Source organism: Frieseomelitta varia, unplaced genomic scaffold (genome assembly GCF_011392965.1).
Source record: "Frieseomelitta varia isolate USP_RPSP 00005682 unplaced genomic scaffold, Fvar_1.2 scaffold_275, whole genome shotgun sequence".
Classification (NCBI taxonomy): Eukaryota; Metazoa; Arthropoda; class Insecta; order Hymenoptera; family Apidae; genus Frieseomelitta; species Frieseomelitta varia.
Genome location: NW_025110007.1, coordinates 663106 through 677917, shown reverse-complemented (window position 1 = coordinate 677917; position 14812 = coordinate 663106). Strand labels below are relative to the sequence as shown.

Genomic DNA, 14812 nt, shown 5'->3' with positions numbered 1-14812 from the left:
CATTATCCAATATCTTCAATAAATGTTCGAAAAAGGGGAAACTAAAAATAAATAAGTATTTTCTGATTGGTTCAATCACGCAAGTAGTTAAATCAACGTCTGTTCCGACGTCTCTACTATTTTTCGTTACCGGGACATGATTATTCAAAGCGGGGGCATAAATTTGAATCCTCCATCGTGCGTTTCCCGCTTGCATCTTCCTACTGACCTACCACACACGTTTCAGCCAGCGCTGAAAGCTGAATCAGCAGTTTCTCTCCTCTTTTTTCCTGTTTTTTTTTTTTTTTTTTTTTTTTTTTTCGTACTACTCATCGTACATACGACGAGCGTATTTCCGCAGACGAAAGCAGGTTACCGTGTTTCCGGCTGTTTCGCCATTCATCATACTACCGATTATATACCTGCTACGCTTTAAGACCATGTATCTCTCTCGCGAATTCATTGTAATCTCAGACTTTGCATAATAAAATAGTCTCCCGGGAACGTGTGTTCTTTTACATATTTAGAACGGATTTGGATAATTTCTCTTGACGTTTAGTAAAGTTTTGCAAATTGATTACTACGCGAGTACACAAACCGTTGTTATTTGCATTAGCGTTACAGTTTCGTTAATATCGAAACGATTTAGGAAGCAATAATTATCATTTTTATGATAATCCTGATACGCAAGAAGATTTCGTTCATTTAATTACAGTCTCAAAAATACGAATTTTCGCAAATGTTCACTATCTATCGCAAAGCTATAATAGGCTTTATTCTTTTAACTACTTACTCTCAGTAATATAAATTTTCGTAAGATTATATATCTGTCTCAAAACTACAGGATGGACCGAAAGTTCCTTCCAACCTATATTTTTTTTTAATCAAAATATAAGAAGAAACTGATGTAATTAATTTTTGTTAAATATTACTTAAGTACTATATAGTACTTTTTGTTAAATAGTACTTAAGTTCAAACATTTAGATTCGCACTGTTTCTTTTAAAAATCATGTTTTACAAATCTGTGAAAGAAAATTGTAAAAAGCATATAATAAAAAAAATTACGGATTTATTTTGTTTCGTGAGAATTGACTTTTGGCCCATCCTATACGACCCGAATACAATAATAATGGATGTTGCAGCATAAACCTGCTTTATTTATCTGAAAAAATCGCTAGACCCTGTTCGACAGAGACCGCGTATCGGTACATCGGTTAGCCAACTTCATTAACGTTAACAGTTTATTCGTCAGGTAATCCCTCTATTTCTCTCCTTCCTTTCGCTTCCCATTTCTCTGGGCAGAGTAACTACGCAACGGCGTCCGCCCTTCGTAGACGAGAGATCGTGTGTACCTTTGTACTTCCTTGCTAAATCGGATTACAGTCTCGTGTCGCGCCTCTCGTGTACACTGTAAAAACGAGTTAATAGCAAAGACGAGCTAACATCGCTCCCCTTACGTGAACATGTCTAAATCCCCGACGTTCGCGCTCTTGATCTCGCTGGATTCTGCCACGAGCGGAGTTATTGGACAGGAAACGCCGCGCGCTTTATCCGTTCAACGTCGTCTTTTACCCTTTGACTGCTTCAGCGTCGCCGTCTGGACGTTATTAAACCGAAGTTACTCGTTCAGCCAATTAGAAACGACGACTCCTCTTCTCTCTCTCTCTCTCTCTCTCTCTCTCTCTCTCTCTCTCTCTTGCGATCGTTGCGAGGACGCACGCTTAAATTATCTCGTCGTTGCTTTGACTGTTTCTTCGTTATTTTCGAGGTGTTCGAGTATTCGAGTGCTCGATTCGAGGTACATATATTACCTGTCACGAAGGATTTCTCGCTGCAGATTGCAAGGTTACGGGGAAGAAGTTTTCGGATAAATTGGGTCTGGGGAGACGGGTTAATTGTTCAACCGATGTGAAGGGTTGTTTACGAATGGTAATTTCGACAGAGAATGGCCCTGTTCCTAATTTATACAGCGAGTTATATTGTATCTTAGATTGCGGGCAAATTGAAAGAATATAACAACAGAATTTCAACTCTAAAGCGATATTTCAAAAATTGAGAGACTTCTTAACAGCGGAACTAGGAAAAAGAAAATGGCGGGCGTTTAAGTTTAGGTAGGATTCAGGTTAGGTTCACTAGGTAGAACTTTCTAACAAGCTACATCGCGTTTTTATGCGTTTTGGCAATGTTCGGAGATGAAAAATTGTCAGAATTATATACAGTCTGTTCTAATTCCACGCGAAGGTGATTGATTTCGATTGATCGTGAATTTAAATATTCGAATAAAAACAATGCTACACTCTGTCTGAAACGAACTATGTTACAGTTGCATGGTGAGAATGATAATACAAAATTCTAAATTCTATTACAAGATACAATTGTAGAAGAAGATCCAACGTTACTCCAGAGTCGGGTCCATATTCCCTTTGCTTTGCATAATCCTCTTTTTAATTAATTAAGGGCGAAGGATAACCTGAATTAGCTTCCTTTACGAATACTAAATGAATTCCGTGACCCTTAATTACTCGGTTATTGTAATTACGTCCGCAGCAAGTTTTTGCTGTGATCCTTGCTGGAACCGCCGTTCGAATTGAAATTCCACAGAATTTGTCGCAATTTGCGGCCGATATCACCGAAAGATCCGACTGTTTGAAGCAACATTATCAATTGTCGATTCAATCACTGTTCCTATTGTAACGTGTATTGCCGATTTCGCAGTTTCTGCACAACGATAAAGAAATCGTCTCGATCTTATCTTCTCCTGTCACAAGAACAGAGAGAGATGCATCTGCGTTTTCTCACAGATGGTCTCGCGTCTCGCTCTTGCATGAATATTCGTCGTTTATATCGCGACACAATTTATTCCATTGGAGATGTGTGATTTTCGATCGACGTACAAGCGAATGAAAAAACACGGTAGAAGAGAGATACGTATTAAACGGATTATCGAGAATTCTTTGCACGATACGATCTACTCGCGGAATGAGAAAACCTTTCGAGCTTAAGCCTGCTGAAATTCGAGGTGCATTCGGGCCCTGTCCGTGATATATATATATATATATATCGAGTTCCGCGAGCAATATTAAATTGCACCGTAGCAGCGTATTCCATTAATTCGTTCATTCATCTTTGCTGTATTGGAAATGGATCATCGCGAGGAACGATAACGTTTCGTTTCGTTTCGTTTCGTTTCGTTTCGTTTCGTTTCGTTCCGAAGAGACACAAAAGTTACGCGGGATTCTATTATATTTCCATATCCCAATCACGGCTCTCCGGCTCTCGCTACTAGTTTCAAGTCGATTACGATTGTACGCGTCGCGTCGCGTCGTGACAAATCGCCATTGGCAACAGGCGAAATGAAAATGATTCCTTTCGACAAAATGGCGCCAGAAATTTATCCTCGATCGACGAGATATATCCAGCCTGGTCGTCTATCGATAAACGCGTGAAATGCGATGAAAATCTAACACGTGTAGTACCGCGAAGAAAAGCGTTGGTCCAATTCCATTTTCACAATTCCGAATCCGATACTACGCCTGTCAGACGAATCTCGTTCATCCCCCGCGAATTCGTGTTTTATCGATGGGGATCAACCCATGCGATCGCAATCGTCATCCTATCGTCCGAAAAATTAAAAAAAAAAAAAAAAAGAAGAAAACTGTCACGCGCGATCGTAACGCACGTCATGTACGTCATATCATCATGTGTATACATGTATGGATGTGTTTTATGTAATCGTGTGTATCTATATATACACAAACGTTTTATACACAGGACAGGAAAATGGAATGTTCACGAGACAGCTGTCATCACATGCGATATATCGATTGTTCTTCAGCAATGATCCTCGGCACGTCTCGCCTACTGTCTGCACCAGATCCTCCTTGGACCGGACGGTTGGATCAAAGGAATTCTCGTCGTCGAGACTTCAAAGAGTTTCTCGACGACGACACACACACACACACACACACACACATATATATATATATACAATATGCATACTACACATCGTATATTTCGCGAATTTTTCTTTGATCCAATTCACGGCCCACTCTCTGTGTTGTGTATTTGTGCCCTCGAGACCTTCTGAAACAGCGCCACGATTTCTCAGCCATCACAGGCTTTCTTTCCTTGAAGAAACAAAGAAAGAATGTCAGAGTATGCAGCGATGCAAATTCACTCGTCCTTCGGTGACGTTTCTCTCGCCCATGCGCGTGTCTCGGGTTGGCGCTCGTTTCAGCAGGCGATCTACTAATCACTTACTTTCAGGTCACCCTCGAAAGTCACGGCATTCAGACAAGCAGAAAGACTCTCTGAATGAGAAAGAATGAGAAATACAGAAAAGAACAGCCAAAACACAAGCAGCAACGATTTGGTGTGTAGGGGAGCACAGAAAACCCGTGTTCTGCCGTCACTGCACCGCCTCGTGTGTCTCACTTGCAGATCTCTCTCGCCTACTGCTCGCAATATATTCACCCTGTTTCTGTTAGATCTTTCACTCTATGCCCCCTCCTTCCTTCTCATCCCAAAATCACTCGCCCCTTTCTCTCTGTGTCCTATCTATACCTTGGACCATATTCTCTCTCTCTATCTCTCTCTCTCTTTTTCTCATTCTCTCACTCTTTCACTCTCTCACTCTTTCTCTCTCGCCTTTCGTTCACGCATCTTTGAACGAGAGACACCGTTTCGACATGCGTTGCATACGATACGATTATACGTTTACAAGGGTGATCGCAAAAAATGGATCACACGGATACACGAGCTGGAATTGCCGTCGTTGCTCCTTTTACACGGTGAGTTTCACGGAGTGAAATCGCGTCAAATTACTCGGCGGGATTTACGCGAATTTATTCCCGACACATACGCAGCCGCGGGCTGCAACCCCCAACGGAGTCGTAAAGTGTTTTCTCAGCTTTCGGTCGTTTCAATTCGAATTATTTTCGTGGGAAATCTCATCGCGGCGGAAGGTTTCTAACGTTTGTTTTTCGGTATGGTTTGTACTGTAATGTGTTATTTCTAATGAAAGAATATATTTCAATCCTTCGGTCGAAGATAATAACGACGAGTTAAATCTTGAATTTTATATTTAATTTCTTGTTTCAAATTTTCATCGTGAAGGATCCGAGAAATTGTAATTTCTAACGACACTGCGACTTTCATTTCACTTACGTATGGTTAGATCGCAGTGTTTTGTACTGTAATGTGTTATTTTTGACGAAAGAATATATTTTACGGTAAAACTTCAATCCTTTGGTCGAAGATAATAACGACAAGTTAAATCTAGAATTTTATATTTAATTTCTTGTTTAAAATTTTCATCGTGAAGGATCCGAGAAATTGTAATTTCTAACGACACTGCGACTTTCATTCAACTTACTCTTTGACGAATTATTTTTTTCCAGCTCGTGAGAAATGTTGTCCTTTTGTTAACTGCACATTTTTCGGACGTAACTCGCGAAAATTTTAACCCGATTTTACTAAAAATAATCATTTAGTTAATTAATAACTCATTAAAGTACAATATCGCATATTCGCAACGCGGAGCGTGAAAACATCAGTCTACCTAATTAATTGTCGTTTTATTAACGTCAGGCAATTAAATAAAATTAAATAGCATGATAAACGACGAGGTCAACGTTCCTTCGTGTATCCGTGTGCTAAACGATAATATACCTTGAGAGTATTGACACAACATTACACTTGTATATAGATACATACGAATTTCTCCTGTACACATGCTCATCGAGTCATCCCCTCGAGTCAGAAAAGAATCAAAGAGAACGAAAAAAAGAAAAAAATAACGAAAGAACTACTACTTCTCCTCCGACTTGCTTTCTACCTATTTCGAAGAGTTGTTCACTTGTATCTTAGCGAGCATTCTATTTTGAGCAGCTTTTAGAACTTTCGAAATATCGTTTACGCCTGTATACACTTTCTCAAAGTTTCAAAGCTCCCCGTTCTCTTTTTTCTTCCTTTTTTTTTTCCCTCCAATATTATAGACTATATGCATTTGCCACGAGGCTGTTGTATACCCTTTCAGTCGTATGTATTTGTATAAATATATATATGCAGATATCGTTTTTTAATTACTAGACAGAAGTCGAATGTTATCAATCGTTGAATTTTAAACGGATAGATCAAAGATTGACAAAATAGGACTGAAAAATGATGATCTAGAACGAGTCTTTCAGAAGTCAGATTGATGAATTCCATTATTTTATCAATTTCTTAATACTAGAATCAGAGTCAGAGTGGCCGACACAAATAATTTGTAATTTTTAATAAAACACTTATGACAGTGCGTTTTTACAAGTTTGAATGTCTATTCGTAAAATGTATGAATGGAAGCTTGTCTTCTCTGCTGTATTGTCAATTTGAAATTTCATTTCTCTGACACGCAAGTCTTTGATATTCAATTCTAGTAAATGCAATGCTTATTTTCTACTTGTTCGATGATTAATTTACTAAAATTATTGAAGACTTTAATTTCCAGCTGAAACTGGATATTCCAAACTTAAATTATTCTTTGACTGAATTTCTATTTTCATCTCGTGAAGAAAGAAACATTAAAATCACTTGATCTTCCTTTACTTTGTAATTTGTGGGTCTGATCAACGTGGCTTCTGCACTGAAACTCAAACGTGTCATGAAAAACCAGAAATCGTTGGAAATATACCACGAGAAGAACCGATAAATGTCATCGGCCGCTAAATTTCGAACACGTGCATCAGAGTCAAAGGGAATATGCCAATTCATTGAAAATGGCAACCAGCCGCTCTCTCTTTCTCTCTCTCTCTGCCACGTAGCCGGGCTATGGTTGCAGAAACGTTTGCAAGAAATATGATTTCGTCCGTGGCCTCATATAAAACGCTGCATTATTAATTTCACGCTGGCCAAAATTTACAGTCGGCGATAAATTATTAATCGACCTGGAAGAGGAGTGGCGAGCACGGCCCCTCGCACATTGTGATTCACACAAAGCCGCCGTGGAAATTTCGACTGATTTATCGCGGAAAAGTTCGCGACTACGAATCCAGGCTCGATAAAAAGTGAGACAGATTGGCAAGTGATGCAAGTTACAATTTCTTTTCTTTTTTTTTCAATAAAATTTCGTTTCTTCCGAGCTGACTTTGAGTTCAAATAAACGTGCTAGGGACTTTAATGACAGCGGAATAACTTTTGTAAAAGGAAGATTAATTTGTCTAAATTAAAATGCAAGATATATTTTATAAACTCGGTATATTTTATAAAAATTACAAATTGTCTTTATACGATTAGCGTTATGTGAAACAATTCAAAGAGACTAGTTCTAAAAAGGATTTATTTGTCAAAAATAATCAATTTCACAGTGAGGCTATTGTAGACAATTAACATCCTTAAATTTAAAAGAAACGAATTACCTTTTATTGCAGACTTCTTATCTTTCGTACGTAGCTCAAGCTATATACATTATATATATGTGTGTGTATTACTTCCCAGGAAGGCGAATTTCAAATCAAATTCATCAGACTACAGTCAGAGTAGCAAACTCGATTCAAAAGAATTTCATGGTGATCAATTTTTCACACACGAGCGTAAATTTGTTCTTTGCAGTATTAACTCGCGGAATGGGAAGTTTTTTTCCACGGCTCCAGGAGAATCAGAAATGAGCTAACGTGAGTGAAATTTTTCTCTAACGAGTCTAATTAAAAATGCTGTTGATATAACCAAAAAAAAAAAGAAAAAAAAAGAAAAAAAATGCAGTAATAAATGTCAAATAGTAAAGAAAAATTTGTAATTAATTGGAAGGTAAATTAGAAAATTCATTAAACGTGTATTACGCGTATCAAATCAAATATATATTTAACGAACTTCCAATACTCTTTGCAAAAAAAATTTTGCCCAAGAAGGAAGCTCGTGGCATAAATATATTCAATGTCACATTTCCAATTTTCATCTTCGCTCTTCGTTTACCAGCTCATTACTTCACTCTTTTGCCAGCTTATTTAGTTAATGAAATGTTCCCTCTTCGCATTGGAATCATCCGCGGAATTTAATTAGCAATTATCAGCGATTTATAGGTTTACCGGGAATTTTGAATAATGCAGGGGTAATCCGGCGAGTGAACGATTTCATTTTTGGGATTTCTCCACCATCGGGGAGCAAACTGCCGATGCCTCCGTGTTTATTTTCTTTTCATGTGATATTCAAGCTATTTTCATGCAAAATTCAGCGTCCGAGGAACCTGGCGAACCGGCGACTATCGGTCCTCGCGCCGCGGATCTTACACAGACAATCCTGCCAAGTGTAAAAATAAAGTTCCGCGACGGAATTTCGCTCGGGAACCCGGGATTGAACAGCCGATGTGCCGTGCCGTGCCGGGGAACATCTTTATCAAGATTGGAACTGTATAAATTAACCTCAGAGAAATAGGATTTTCCGCGTGAGAGGAAATCGGTAAACTTCCTTCAACTCGAATGGTGATTCATACATTCCCTCGATGGAAATGAATCGTTGAGAAAATTTTACGCGAAATTTAGTTTGGAATTTGTAATTCGTAATTCTGCAACGGTGAACGTAATTCGCACATTTTACTAGATTAAAGGGCCGGACCTTTCATTCGTTGACCTCGGGCGTGACTTCGTGAAAGAATTGCGTCGTGACAAATAGCAGGCAGATGTTAAATCGAAAGCCCTTCTATTTTTACGAGATGCGAGATGAAAAGTTTGCGATAATTTGAATTCTTTATTCGTAACGCTTGTTTGATACGAAAGAAATGATATTGATCTACGGAGAAAAATGGAGCGAGCTCTTTTAAACTTGGTCATATCTATATTTTAGTAACAGAAATCTAACTCGTGAGAATTAAAATTCTTGAATAGTTCGTTAAAATTAGATGTTGATCTCTTTTGAAGATTGATATTTTCCAAGGAAGAAGCTTGTTAATGAAAATTAAAATCCGCCAAAAATTGAAAGCTGATTCCTTCGTAGAAAAGGGAGGATCGATTTTTCTCAGACACGAGGGAAATTCATATTTTTCAACGAAGAGACCCGTCGCCATGGTCGCCCGATATGTTTTATAAAATTTAAAAATATAACTCTCGCCAAAAATTGAAGCTCGACTTCTTCTCAAAGAAGAGAGAAGATTGATTTTCTCAAGGAAGAAGGGAAATTGATACTTCCTGAGAAAGAAACCCACGTTCTATTTAGAACGTCTCTCCGCCAACACGTTTCGAAATCTTCTTCTTCTTCGGTCCGTCGTTGACCACGATCGAACGGCATCGTCGCGGTCAAATGATGGATTCTCGACGAGAAATAAAATCTCCAAGCCTTTCGTCTCCAGCGCGAGAAAACGCAAGTCGAAGAAAGAAAAAAAAAAAAAAAAAAAGAAAAGAAGAACTTGGCTTGGTAGGATGAACGAAGTTTCACGAGGTCATGAAAAGTTTCTTATTCCTGAACGTGCGAAGACTACTGGCCTACGTGGCCCCGTACACCTTCGCAGGGCTTCGCCACGTGAATTTCGCTGGGACACAGAGACAATTTTCCTCGCACGACTTGGGGACTCGGCTGGCCTGCAAACCGATCGACAGGTTCTCGTAAGAGGAAAAGTTTAATGTTTGCAGTTTCCCCGGGACGCGCGCTAATCGAAAATTATGCAGAAGAATCAAGAGTTGCTCCTTCCCTCTCTCTCTCTCTCTCTCTCTCTCTCTCTCTCTCCCGCATAGTCAGCTGGTATTATTATAGAAAGTTCGAAGTTTCTTCCGCGAGATCTCGATAATAAAAGGATTCAAGCTCTCGGTCGAGATTCTTCTGAGCTGTTGGTTAACTGTCTCAAGACCGAATATTTTTTTTTTCTTTTATATTGATTTCTTTTTGGAATAAGAACGCTGGAAGAGACGCGAAGGAGAACCGGCGATATCGCGACGATGGTTTTGAGAGGAATTTCCATCAATTTTTGCGAGACGCCCGAGTGTTTTCGCCCGATTGGCAGAAATTTATTCGATGTTACAAGTAATTGTAGCGAGTAATATTCGAATGTAAATAACGAGCAATATTCGACATGGCGAGTAACCGATTTGTCGGCAAGAATGCGAAAGAGTACTTGATAAATTTTCTCGGAGGAGTTTAGGTGGGCGAAGACGGATATAAACGTTTGAAAAATTACAACCTCGTAATAACGGGATCGCATCGTTCCGTGAAATTGTTTTTATTAGGTAGCGGAGGAATGCGCGCGTTGCAACCGACAGAAACGAATGAACGAGCAAGAAACCGAAGCGTTCGCTCGCTCGCTCGCGTGCAGGCAACCAAGTCGCGGCATAATGCGCGGTTTATGCGATCCTCCTTTAATTATTTCGCCAGATGGTTCCACGGGGATAAGGTAACGGTTTAAAGCAGGGTTTTAAATGGCAGCGGGGAAATTTAAAAGGCCGGCCGGGCCGCAAGGTCGGCAATTTGCGTTCCGGTTCCGTCTTTTAATTGAAAGCTCGAAACGCGTTATTGCTTTTTCCGACGGCGCCATTTATATCGGTTCCATCCCTCTTTCTGGCAGAAACACGCGAACGCCTGCTCACGACGCTCGTAACGCGCCGGCTAAGAATCCATCTATCCAAATAAATTAATCCGCTAATGCGAGAAAAGTGTGGAACTTGAGAATGAGAGGATAGCGAAGCCTCTCTGATTTCGATCGAGCTTTTTCGAACCACCTCTAACGATCACCGTGGAATTTCCATCTTGAATGCTTTATTGTACGTTTTTAGTTTGCTGTTATTTGAAAATTTATATTTTTCATAAATATATATTGCTCCTCTACTGACTATCAAGATGAAATCATGGTAGACGAAACAAATTTCTATTTAAATTTCGTTCGGTTATGGTTAGGTATGAAATTATTTTCTTTCGCAAAATTTTAGTTGTACGTGTACATGAGAATTAGATCGAAATGTATAATTATTGTTTGCTATTAAAGGGCTTTTGCTTTTAAGATCAGCACGAATTAATTATTGAATCAATTTGCAAACAAATGTAACGAACATTTGTTTAATTACATTAATGAAAGTTGAAAGTAATTAAGCTCGATAAAACGATTGTAATTTATACCTTGGGATTCACGGATTAAATTTAACCTCATCGACTTTGCATGTAATTATTTTATTACTCGATACTATCTGTTGATTGCAATATTTCATAATCAGCAAATGAAATATATATAACCTGCACTCAGTTTTACTTTAAAACTAGAGCACAATCGTTATTCAATATTTCCCTAGAGTAGTAAACCTATGAGAAAAGTATTTATAGATTTTAAATTTTGCAACTCGATATTCCATACTTTGTGCAAATAGTTTGCAATCTGATATCCTAACTTGGTTTCATTTTTATATTTTTATATTTACGCTCGTTAACATATTGCATAACGCAAAATATTGTTTCACGCGATTAAAATAAATGAAATCTTCGTCAATCTAAAACATTTCAGATTTGTATATTCTAGATTTAAAAATCGTTTCTTCAAAAAAAATTTTTTTAAATATTCTTCTGTGATATAATTGCACCTGCGTGCATAAAATACATTAAAAGTCCAATTAAAAATTATTTTTTTACAAAAAAGCCATCCCAAAAATAAAACAACAGTTCCTCCTTGGTAAAAGCACGAATGTACCTACACGTATTGATAAGAATCCAATTAAAATCATACGATTTTACCAGCTTCTAAATTTAACATTTAATCATCAGCCCAATGTTATTTTACAAATTTAAATAATATTTCCACCGTGCGAATGATAGAAAAAGTTCTGTTCTACCGCCGTGTAATAAATAAATCAGCCGTGAAAGTACGTACGTGACTACATAACGCAAGAGAATCGAATGAATATATTTCCTCATGCGAGAAGAATAATTCCAAGTTACCGACAACCATCCGAAGTTCTCGATCGAAAGGGAACTCGCTCGATCGGTTCGCAAACTCGCCAAGATATTCTTTAATGGCGCGAAAGGAGATTTTCTCCATAGAGGCGGAGTGGGAACCGGTGGCGCGCCGCCGCTGCCTTCGACACCTCACGTGCATGAATTTGCAATCGCGCGTGCACTGATAACGTGCGATTCACTGAATCGTCCGTGATTACGAAGAAACTAGAACGCGCACCTGACGCTGTTCCACGATTACTCGACGAACGACTTTTACCCCGTGAATAATAACGACTCGACTCGAGACCACGAACGTGCTCGAAATGTAATTTCTCCTTTGACCCGAACACACAGACGGGACGTTTCATGCTTCCTGCCCCATCCTCTCTTTCGAACACGTTTCGCGCGAAATTCTCGTAACTGACTCGTCTCGCCGGCTGCCATTGATTATCAATCGCAATCGAACAGACACATTGCAATTAATTCCCCTTGACGAGAGAAAATAAAAACGCTAGTTTTCTAGAATTTATTTACTCTGTCTTTCATTTCGAATTATTTCAATTGTTGATTGCAACTGAGTAGACAATTTGAAATTCGAAAGTCGAGATTTATTGTTGTTTCGTGCAGTCAATGGGATCTTCTTTTCTGGTTAATTCGATTTCGAAGTGACATTGTGCGATCGAAAAGGTCTCTTTTTATTCGAAGCATTATTTTTCTGCAAAGGAGGAAGCAAATGTGAGCAAAAATGTGACGATGAATAATGCTGAAATACGTAGTAATAAAATGGAATAATAAATAGAACTACGACAGTGAAACTAAAACTATTTATTCCAAAGGTGAAAAATTTGTCCAAAGCGTCGCTGCAACGTTGTTTCTGCATTTTTAACCCGACAGATGAAATGCATCAAGATTTACTTTAATTGTTTAATTCTTCAAATACCAAATGATTGATTAATTAAATTCCATCCAATAATTTCAATTTCATCGCAGATTATACACGCACGTGTATCACGTTATTCACCTATCGCATTGATGCTTGCGTTATTAACATTGTTGTACTTTTTCCAAGTTCACGAATTACCGAGCTTTCAGGACAATGTTAGAGGAGAGCCGAAAGTGTGGTCTATGACAATGATGGCGAACCTATGACCCGCGGGTCAGACAGGCTTTTTAAATGATCCACGCGTTGATTTTTATAAACTTATCATCATATACGTAAAGAATTTTAATTATTTTTCGAACCCCTCTTTTCAAAAAATGTTAAGAAAATTACAAGTGTTCGGTTAGAGCTTAAAAGTGAGAAATAAATGCATAATTGTGTTTTACAGAGGATTTACGACTTGGTTATGTATACATATAGATAAGTCTTAAATGTTATACGAGTTAGTTGTGTCGAAAAAATTTTATTTTAACGCTTACGATTAAACAGTTGTAATAAACACTAAAAACCACAATAGATCCCATTCTCAGAATGGGTAGCTAGTTGCCAGTTTTTTATATAATAAAAGAGAGAACAGACAATAAAAAATATAAGAAATAAAGTATATATATATAATAATAAAGTAAAATATAATAAATAAGATATATATATATATATAATAAAGTATATAATAAATAAGAAATAAAGTATATATATCTAATGTATAGTGCAGGGGTGACTGGGCACGATGTTACTCCTTTTGTATCAATTTTTATTTATTTTTTGCTCTTCACTTGCAAAAGTAAACGTTGCAAAACAAAAAAGGAAACGTAAATTTTTTAAAGAATTATAAAAGTGAGAACCAAAAGAAAGTAATTTTTAACCATCCTCCGCTCCCCCTTTCCAAGTGACTGACTTAGTAACCCACGGCTAGTACTAAAAAAAAAAAGTAATGAACAAAATTTAACCTACTTCTCAAAAAGGTTCGCCATCACTGGTCTATGGAAACGAAGGTGTTGGTATTTCGTTTCGTGGAAAACTGTTGAAAAAGGGATTTGGCCTCGGTAGATAGGAAAGTTGTATCCGATGAAATCACGTACGAAATCGAATTACATCGATACACAATGAAACGTGTATCTTGCTTGCAACTGCATTCTCACGTCTCCTTCATTTTCCGCGGGAGCATCTGAATTGCATTACCAAACAGATGGTGATGCAACCGTAGAAGAAGATCGACGTTTCGTGATTCACATTGCTCTTGAAAAACCGGCGGACGTTTGTATTTCAGATATTGGACAGGAAACGTGAAACGTAAAAAGCACGGAGGGAAAATTCTCTCGCAACAACGACGCGCATTGCATTTTTATCACTCCGACGGAATATTAACGAGTTACGGTTTACACAATTGTGTTGCGAAACAATCTAATTCTTTTTCTAGAATCTGAATTTCAAGCTTTTAGTTTAACGTTGGCAAAGATATTTCCTCGATGAAAACTTCCTCTTTAGGTGTAAAAATTAATTCAATAAGTGTTAGGTCAGGAGATTCAGTCTCAGAGCGATCATTGGATTTTGGAGGAATTGAGAAAAAATTATAACGCGACTCTCAATTTAAAAAAAAGAATCAATTCTCGAAAAATATTTAACACTCGATCTGCGTCGTATCTTTGCTCATATTATAATTCTTTTGATTTTGAGGATTTGATAAGCGTATTATCACGTCTGTTGCTTAAAAAAAAAAAAAAAGATCAGGAACCTTTGTATTTAAAAAAGAGCGAAAGTTAAAATATGATTTCGTCTCGGTTTTCATAGAAAATTTCAAAAGACGGAATCGTTTCGACAATGACGGTGAAATTGTTCTTTTGATTGGTTCCCATTGTCTCGCGTTACAAGCTGGAACGCTGAATAATCTCATTAAATTGCAACAAAGTGATCGTACATATTTACGACGGAATATTGCATATTTCCATGGAAATACAGAAATGCAGAAATACAATTTTCCGAAATCGAATTCTGCCTCGCGGCAGAGAGGACAT

The 14812-nt window shown here is 37.9% G+C and overlaps 1 protein-coding gene across 1 annotated transcript in view; it reads left to right on the top strand.

Annotated features, from left to right (window-relative positions):
- Positions 1 to 14812, top strand: part of LOC122529011 (fasciclin-1-like) — a 355664-nt gene that overhangs the window by 337895 nt on the left and 2957 nt on the right. The window lies entirely within an intron of this gene.